At 28.5% G+C, this 7750-nt stretch overlaps 1 pseudogene; it reads right to left on the reverse strand.

Annotated features, from left to right (window-relative positions):
- Nucleotides 1-272: 272 nt before the first annotated feature.
- On the reverse strand, nucleotides 273-7150 carry LOC132947574 (anoctamin-5-like; annotated as a pseudogene).
- Nucleotides 7151-7750: the final 600 nt, after the last annotated feature.

Consider the following 7750-nt stretch of genomic DNA (forward strand, 5'->3'; position numbering starts at 1 on the left):
ATAATAAATGTATTATTATACAGAAAGTGAACAAAAACAACATTATTAACAATGAATAATAAGTTCTCAAGACCTTTATAAGTACTGGTCTTATAAGCTTTGTGGTGGATGACGCCATGCACCATAATACCATCCACGTGTTCAACTTCTGAAGGGTAAATAGAAGACAGATAATTAAATTTTCAGTGAGATTAATGGTTTTTGTTTGTAGTTTGAAGAGTACACACAAACACAGTCGAATAAGAAATCAAAACCAAAATAACAGTGGTCAAATGTTATATTGTTTGAAAATAAAAATAATCATAAATATTATAATAATATTGTTTATTACAGAAAAAATTCCAATTACATTTTAAATATAAAATAGTTACTTGAGTATTAAGAGGAAAGAAGAGAGAGAGAAAAAATATAATGTAACATACAGTCTAGTATGAAATAACAAAAAATTAGAACTATATTATTAAATATTAGATAATATAAATGTATTAGTGTATTGAATGTGTGCTGTGTATTCCTTCGTTGTTACAACACGTTTTCTTTTAGCCTGCTGCTTTTTAAGCCTCATTGTTAATGATCATTTGAGTAGTAAGGTAAGACTCTCGTTTAATGCTGTCGCTGAGAGCATTTGGATCATCTGGTATCAACTATTGAACGGCTACTTTCACGAATGGTACAATATTCTCAAAAAACTAATGGATTAGTACACAAAAAATTAACATTAATAAGTTTTTATTACTTGAAATGAAATATAACAATGAATGTGAGGCGTGCAACGAGCAATTCATAATAAAATGTGGGTCATGTGTATTTCTGTGGCAACCATGGTGGATTTCTAGTCTGTATAACTACAAAAACGATATAAATGTTGTTGCATACAGAAAAAAAAATGAATCGATATATTTACCGGCAATAAGTAACATTAGTATATGGCGATGAAACGGAGCAATACCACTTTCAGTCTTTGGTATCAAAGTAAACTAAAGTGTAGCCAAATCTTCTTCTCCAGATGATTTTAAATTATCTAAGAGACCTGTGTTCTCAGCCAATGTAAACCCACACTTAAAAATAAATAGTTTTAGTTTTTGGCTTTAACTAAAAAACTAATACAATACAGTCTTTAATGATTGTTGCTCAACAATTATTAAAATGAACAATGCAATGCTTAATTCCATGAGACATCCATCTGGACTACACTAAAATCATAATGCTCATTGAATACTATTAATCGAGTATAATTAAATGATTAATTATTATTATTATGTGAATATCTTACTTCTTCTCGACCAAGATTGAAAATAAGCAAATATTTAGCAGGATAACCAACAAAATAGCTGTATAAATTATTGATGTATAATAATTTACAAATTTTAAGAGGTACATATTTATTGTCAAAGATTCGTCCAATTTGGTTTGTGTGCGCAATAGTTCCATTTTAGTCAGACAAATATCAGCTATATCTTAAACCTAAACCATATTATATAATATTAAAAAATAGATGGTTTTAATCAGTTGATTAATCTCGTATTAGCTTTAAATTTAGCTCAGAATCTAAAATGAAATGAGTATTGAAATATTTATCTTTCCATTTTTATTTTATGAATACTATTTACTACTACCATGGGCACTAGCTAGTTGTTATATAAATTAAAAAATATAAATACTAACAAAATTTAATAATTGAGTGCAAACCAAATTGATGATAGCTGCAGTAGTCGATTAAATATATTGCTATGTGTACTCATCCAATCTGATTGATTTGTATGACTAAGCGATGTTAAAACAGACATTAGATACAGCACAACTCCAAACAAGGTAGCAATGGCAACTAAAATCTTAAAAAAAGAGAATTCAAAAGTTAATTAAAATAATACTTGATGAACCTTACTTATAGCAAAAAGAGGAAAATGGTAAATAATGTTGCAGGCATTTTCTTCCAGCGGCATGGTTGGTTTGACATTCCCTATGACTATGTTCACTTTGGTATAATTAGATCCAGATAAACGTGCCAAGTATTGTGGCCTTGGATGTTGAGCTTCAAAATTGAAACCTGTCAATCCCCAGCGATGTGTAATGGAACCTGAATATCGTTTCCACAGTTCAAGAAATAGATTAGTTTAAAAATGGAATTAATTTTAGTAAGTAATATTAACATTATTGAAAAATATATATTAACTAACCCCAAATAGAAGGCCAATATCACATGTACGATCACACAATGGGCACATTATTGTGTCTGTTGAATTAAAAATATCTGAACTAAATCAAAAATTGTACTGAATATATAATAAATCGAGTTCAATAAACTACTATGATAAATTAAATGAAATTACCTGAATCTATCATTAAAAAAATACAGCAGATGTGTGTAGAATCTTCACCATGTGAAGTAAAATGCGTATTTCACAACCAGATACTCTTTAATCTGATTGATTGGCTGTTTACAAATCCATTAACTCATCATAGCCCCATTTGACATACAGCTGATCGCGTGATGAATTTTCAGTAGCTCTCCCTAAAAAAGAAACTATATTTACTTATCTTTCACTTTATAAGTACATAATAAATATTACAAAATAACAATTAAATGTATCACAGGTTTATATTTATCATCTTACTAAATACAAATATTCCATAAAGTAGATAGAGAGTAATGATTGTCACATTTTGCAGGATCAACTCAATACTTTTAGTATTGTTATCATCTAGGCTTATTAAGAAATCTTGATAAATTCCAAGTTAATTCCATTTATAGATCTCCCTCTCCTATAATACTACCCAAAGTTCCTATACGTTTCCATACCTACTCACACAATTTCTTATACACCACAGCTATACACTAAATCAGATGTTTCATTTCATTAATAATACATATTTATTTTAACATGAAAGTTATCTTTTCTTTCTTTCCTATTTCATTACTTACTTGATTTTTAATCTTAACTCACAGAACACAATTTAATATGTTTTATAATTTTATGCGTATGTAAGTGTAGAAATAATTAAATGATTTTAACTAGGTATTCTAAGACCATTTCATTTTGATCCTTGGTTAATAGTCATAATCAGTGGTGTAGTGGGGCGTATACACTGGTATACGGCATATAACGACTTCTCCAGTTTTTGGTTGATGCGTATTCTTATAATATAATTTGTGATATGCAGGTATACGGCCATACGGGTATACTATATAGCAATAAATCTATAATATAAACAGTATTAACGAATAACCAATAATACCACACATATTTTCTTGTTATCACAATCATTAGGAACGGTTATTATTTTTACATTTTACACATCTATTTTTAACTTTATATGGATCTATATTAATTATATATATATAAATTATACGTCTAAAATTATAAGCTTGTCAATAACGATCGCCGACGCCGAGATGCACGGTCACATGCATTACTGAAAATAATTTTGTCAATAAATATTATTTCGTGTACACTGTGTCACACAATATAACAATTGATCTACAAAAAATGATGTTTTCATTTATTTTTAATTACTCAAAGTTGAGATACCTAATTTATATACTACCGAGTATACTTTTAAGACTATAAATATTAATAAATATTGAGGTTTTTTAACTAAGGTCTCTCTGATTGCACAATTACACATTTACCAAAGATTAGTTCTACATAATTCTTTATTGTTTCAAGCTTAATATATTAATTTTTTTTATAAAATATATATTATTTGCAAACTTAAGTTATTTTTTTATAATACTAAAAACAAAATTTACCTCTTTCAACAATTAATCCTTGTTCTTTAATTCTTTCCTCAAAAGCAGATCTACGGTTCCAACCATCTCTGCCCATTGGTGTTTTGGCTTTGGATGAAGAAACAAGCACAAAGTTCACAGAGTTATCACCTGTTGTTGAATCAAATGTTATACTTTTCGGCTAAACATAAAAATCTATTAAGGTAATATATTCAATTATATTAAATTAAGAGGATTCAGTGCATTGTTTATTTTCTCACTCTGATTCACCCACAACATAGTGCATTTGAGTACAGCAGAACTAATCTTATGTGGTTGGCTTTAATTTTAGAATAAATTTATCTATTATCAAACTTAAATTAAAGAACATTATTTGTGTTTGTAGGTTGGCTTATTTATTTACAATAGTTAAATGTGTCTGCAATACATAAGAATTTTTAAATTGTAATAATTTACATAATCATAACTTGCATACAAAAAAGACAATGTACATGCACAGATAATGATTTTAACAAGTTTGATGAAAAGTTTAGATTGGTTGTTTGGTCAATTCACTTTAATATTAATTTGTTACACTGAATGTCAAATTGCTATTGCATGTAGATCAGTCAGATAGAGATAATAAATAGTGCAAAAAACATACTCTTAAGAATTAAATAAAATAATATTAATAACCTTATGTGACGAGCATCTTCCGGAGAATTATATATCAGATCTTGATAATTCAGATATAAAGACACATGAGATAAATCTAGGTCATCATTGTACATCCAGGAAGTCTCTTTTGAGGTAGTCTCAGTCTCAGAGTCACTCATCTATAACCATAATTATAATTATATAATGTAAATCAATTAAAAATGTATATATTATTTGAAATAAGTATTGAATTAAATATTATTTTAAATTCTGATAATCTATTGGTTCAACAACAATAACTGTTTGGAAAAGAAAATATGCTTCAATCTTCAAAATAATAAGGGTGGTTAAGGATCATATTAGTCATTATATCTAGTTAGTTTGGTTCAAAAGTAAAAATTCCCAATACTTTTAAAAATACTCGGTAAAAATAACCAAATGATATTTATATTGGTATTATTAAAGGATATACCTATTTCAAGTAACACATATTATCTAAGACAACTAGGGAATTTATGGATAAAATATCAACAGATAAAAGTGTACACTTTTACAAATGTATAAATGGCATAATTATGAAAACTGAAGTTACTTAAGTTATTAATTTCATACTTTTATATATCTACTTTATTTATTTGAAATCTGAAAGTGAGGAAAAAAGTGAATTGTCATACAATTATATGGTTTTGTTTTAACATGTTGACAATGTACGTTTAACTGAGATTTTTGTTGGTTCTCACTCCAGTGCATGCATAATATAATAATAAAATATATTATAATATTTATCTATCGCACATTTAATTTTAGTATTAAATATTACAATTGCTTTCATCAACTTGGTCAGTATTTAACGTTTCACCCCGACTTAGATTAGAGAGTAAATACTAAACAGAGTATTAGGGTTATTAAGTTATTTAGTCGAGCAAAATCGATTTTCAGTTTATGTTATTTAGAAGAGTTTGTTCTATTAAGTTTATAAACATAATCCATATTTTCTGGTGTTCCTGTTTGCCCTTCAATTTTTAATAAAAGAACATTGACAGGACAAACCCTTGTCATTGATACTGAGGCAATGTTGTTCATTTTAAAAGTAACATTAAAGTAACTAAAAGAAAATTCCAAAAAGACATAATGTTTGACAATAGGTAAATTTATTTACTTCAAAAACACTCAGAGATCATGCTCAACACTAAAAATAGCGTTAACCGCCAAAATATTAAATACTCATAAAAATGATAACAAATTACTATAATAGCAACAATTGATGCTATCTAAACCCCTTGGCGGCTAGAGAGGATCGAATGTGAAAATATGAAACCTTGACAAACTAGTAAATAGCATGCCTTATTGGCTTAGGTTGCCTATGAATGAACAACATATCACAACTCACATTTATGATAAAGTAATATTAATTATTAGTAAAGTATTAAGTAAGTACTAATTCACTGTTTATCTTTAAGTAATTCCTCATCTAATAAGTAATATTCATTAACAAATTACAAATTATTATGTTATATTACCAAGTATATGAATGATTTTATCCATAGTGCGACATAAAAGTTTTGAAGACACTTTTTTGGACATTTTTGATAACAATCCACTTTGTTTCATTGGTCAAATGGTGTTAAAATTTTGTGTATACAGTTCACCTTTTGGGGAAAACATTATGGCATCTTTGACAAAATATGTACCATACCTATATAATAATCATAATAGAAATTTATTTATTTAGGTAATAGAGGTATATTATTAATTACTTAAGACTTATATTACCTTGATTTCAGAATAAAAAGTATTAGTAAACTAAATAAACATTTTAAATAAAAGTCTCGGACAAAATATTATGATTTCCGACCTACGGTCTGAAGAGTCGCGAGCGCCGATCGTTATGGCGCGGGCCACTGATATCTATAATCTATATTATAGTAGATAAAAGTATCTGTGGCGCGAGCGTTGTGCTTTTTGCGCATAGATAAAAATTGATTGTGTTCTCGACCACGGTCGCGGTATGAGTGCTGCGATGACCATTTAGTAAAGTCGAGATACGCGGGTACGTGAGACCATAGATAATATGAGAATATATCTTATATTATCTATGCGTGAGACGCGAGTACGCCTCAGTCCACAGTATAGACGTAAAGTAATCTAATGACTACTAGCAGTGCTCGATTGGATGGTGTGGGGGGGGGGGGGGGTGCAGTGGGGGGGAGCTCCCCTACTATTTTTTTTTTTTTTTGCTTGGACGGGGGGACGGTACAAACTAATGTGGGTAATAATTTTTATTAAAATGTGGATTTCAATTGATGTCAATTATATAACAAGTTTTACTATTTTTCATATCAAAATTATTTTTGATATAAGTTTATTAATTAATTATAATATCAGTATATCACCTTGTGTTTTGCCTATACATATAGTCAGTAGTTCACAGTTCATAGATCATAAATCATAATATACAAGTATACAGTGGCGGAACTACGATCATTGTCCATTGAGGCCCGTGGATACAATATTTTTGGAGGCCCTATATCTGTAATTTAAATTTCTAAACATTTGGCTGTTTATTTGTAGGCAATAAAAAAAAAATATATTTATAGTAAATTAATAATTTATTTAATTATAATTTCGGAAACAGTAATAATAATATTTTATTTACATTGAAAATGATTTTTTTCTGCTACGGTCTTGAGCAAACGTCTTCACCAATAACGATAAGTCCAATTTTTTAGCACGCTCGTTTTCTATTGAAATCATCGCAAGACCACTAAGCCGTGTTTGGGACATTGTGCTTCTTAAATATTATGTAGATGAAATATATAAATATGTTCAAAACCATTAGTTTTAATAATTAATATTAAATTTCTAGTATTTACGTAACACCAATGACCACAATGATTCAATGATTGTATACGAATCACAATTTAATGATGTCTTTCAATGCAAAATAATTGTAAAACTACTTAGGTACCTAATTTTCTTGGATGTTGTTTCTGACACCAAACACCGTCAAACACCCAATAACATCACTCTCATATTAAAATCAGAATGAAATTAAAAAAATAATTTATTTCTTGGGCCGTAGACCGACAGACCGTAGTATATAATAATCTATTTCTATAATTTAGTATACCCAGCTATTATAGGCTTCACTCTGAGTTACCGCGTATCGCCGCCGCTTGCCCGCATATCGCGATAAGACATGACAATATTATTATAATCGTATTTCGTATATTATTATTATTCACATTAATTATTAATAGTACCTACCTACTAAATACTGAGTATGGTGTATGGTTATCCGCTATCAGTATACTTTGTTTTATTTCAGTATTCAATGATTTTATTTACTTGAACCAAAATTTTTTTTAAAAAGTACATTTTGCT

This window comes from Metopolophium dirhodum, chromosome 6 (assembly GCF_019925205.1).
Source record: "Metopolophium dirhodum isolate CAU chromosome 6, ASM1992520v1, whole genome shotgun sequence".
Classification (NCBI taxonomy): domain Eukaryota; kingdom Metazoa; phylum Arthropoda; class Insecta; order Hemiptera; family Aphididae; genus Metopolophium; species Metopolophium dirhodum.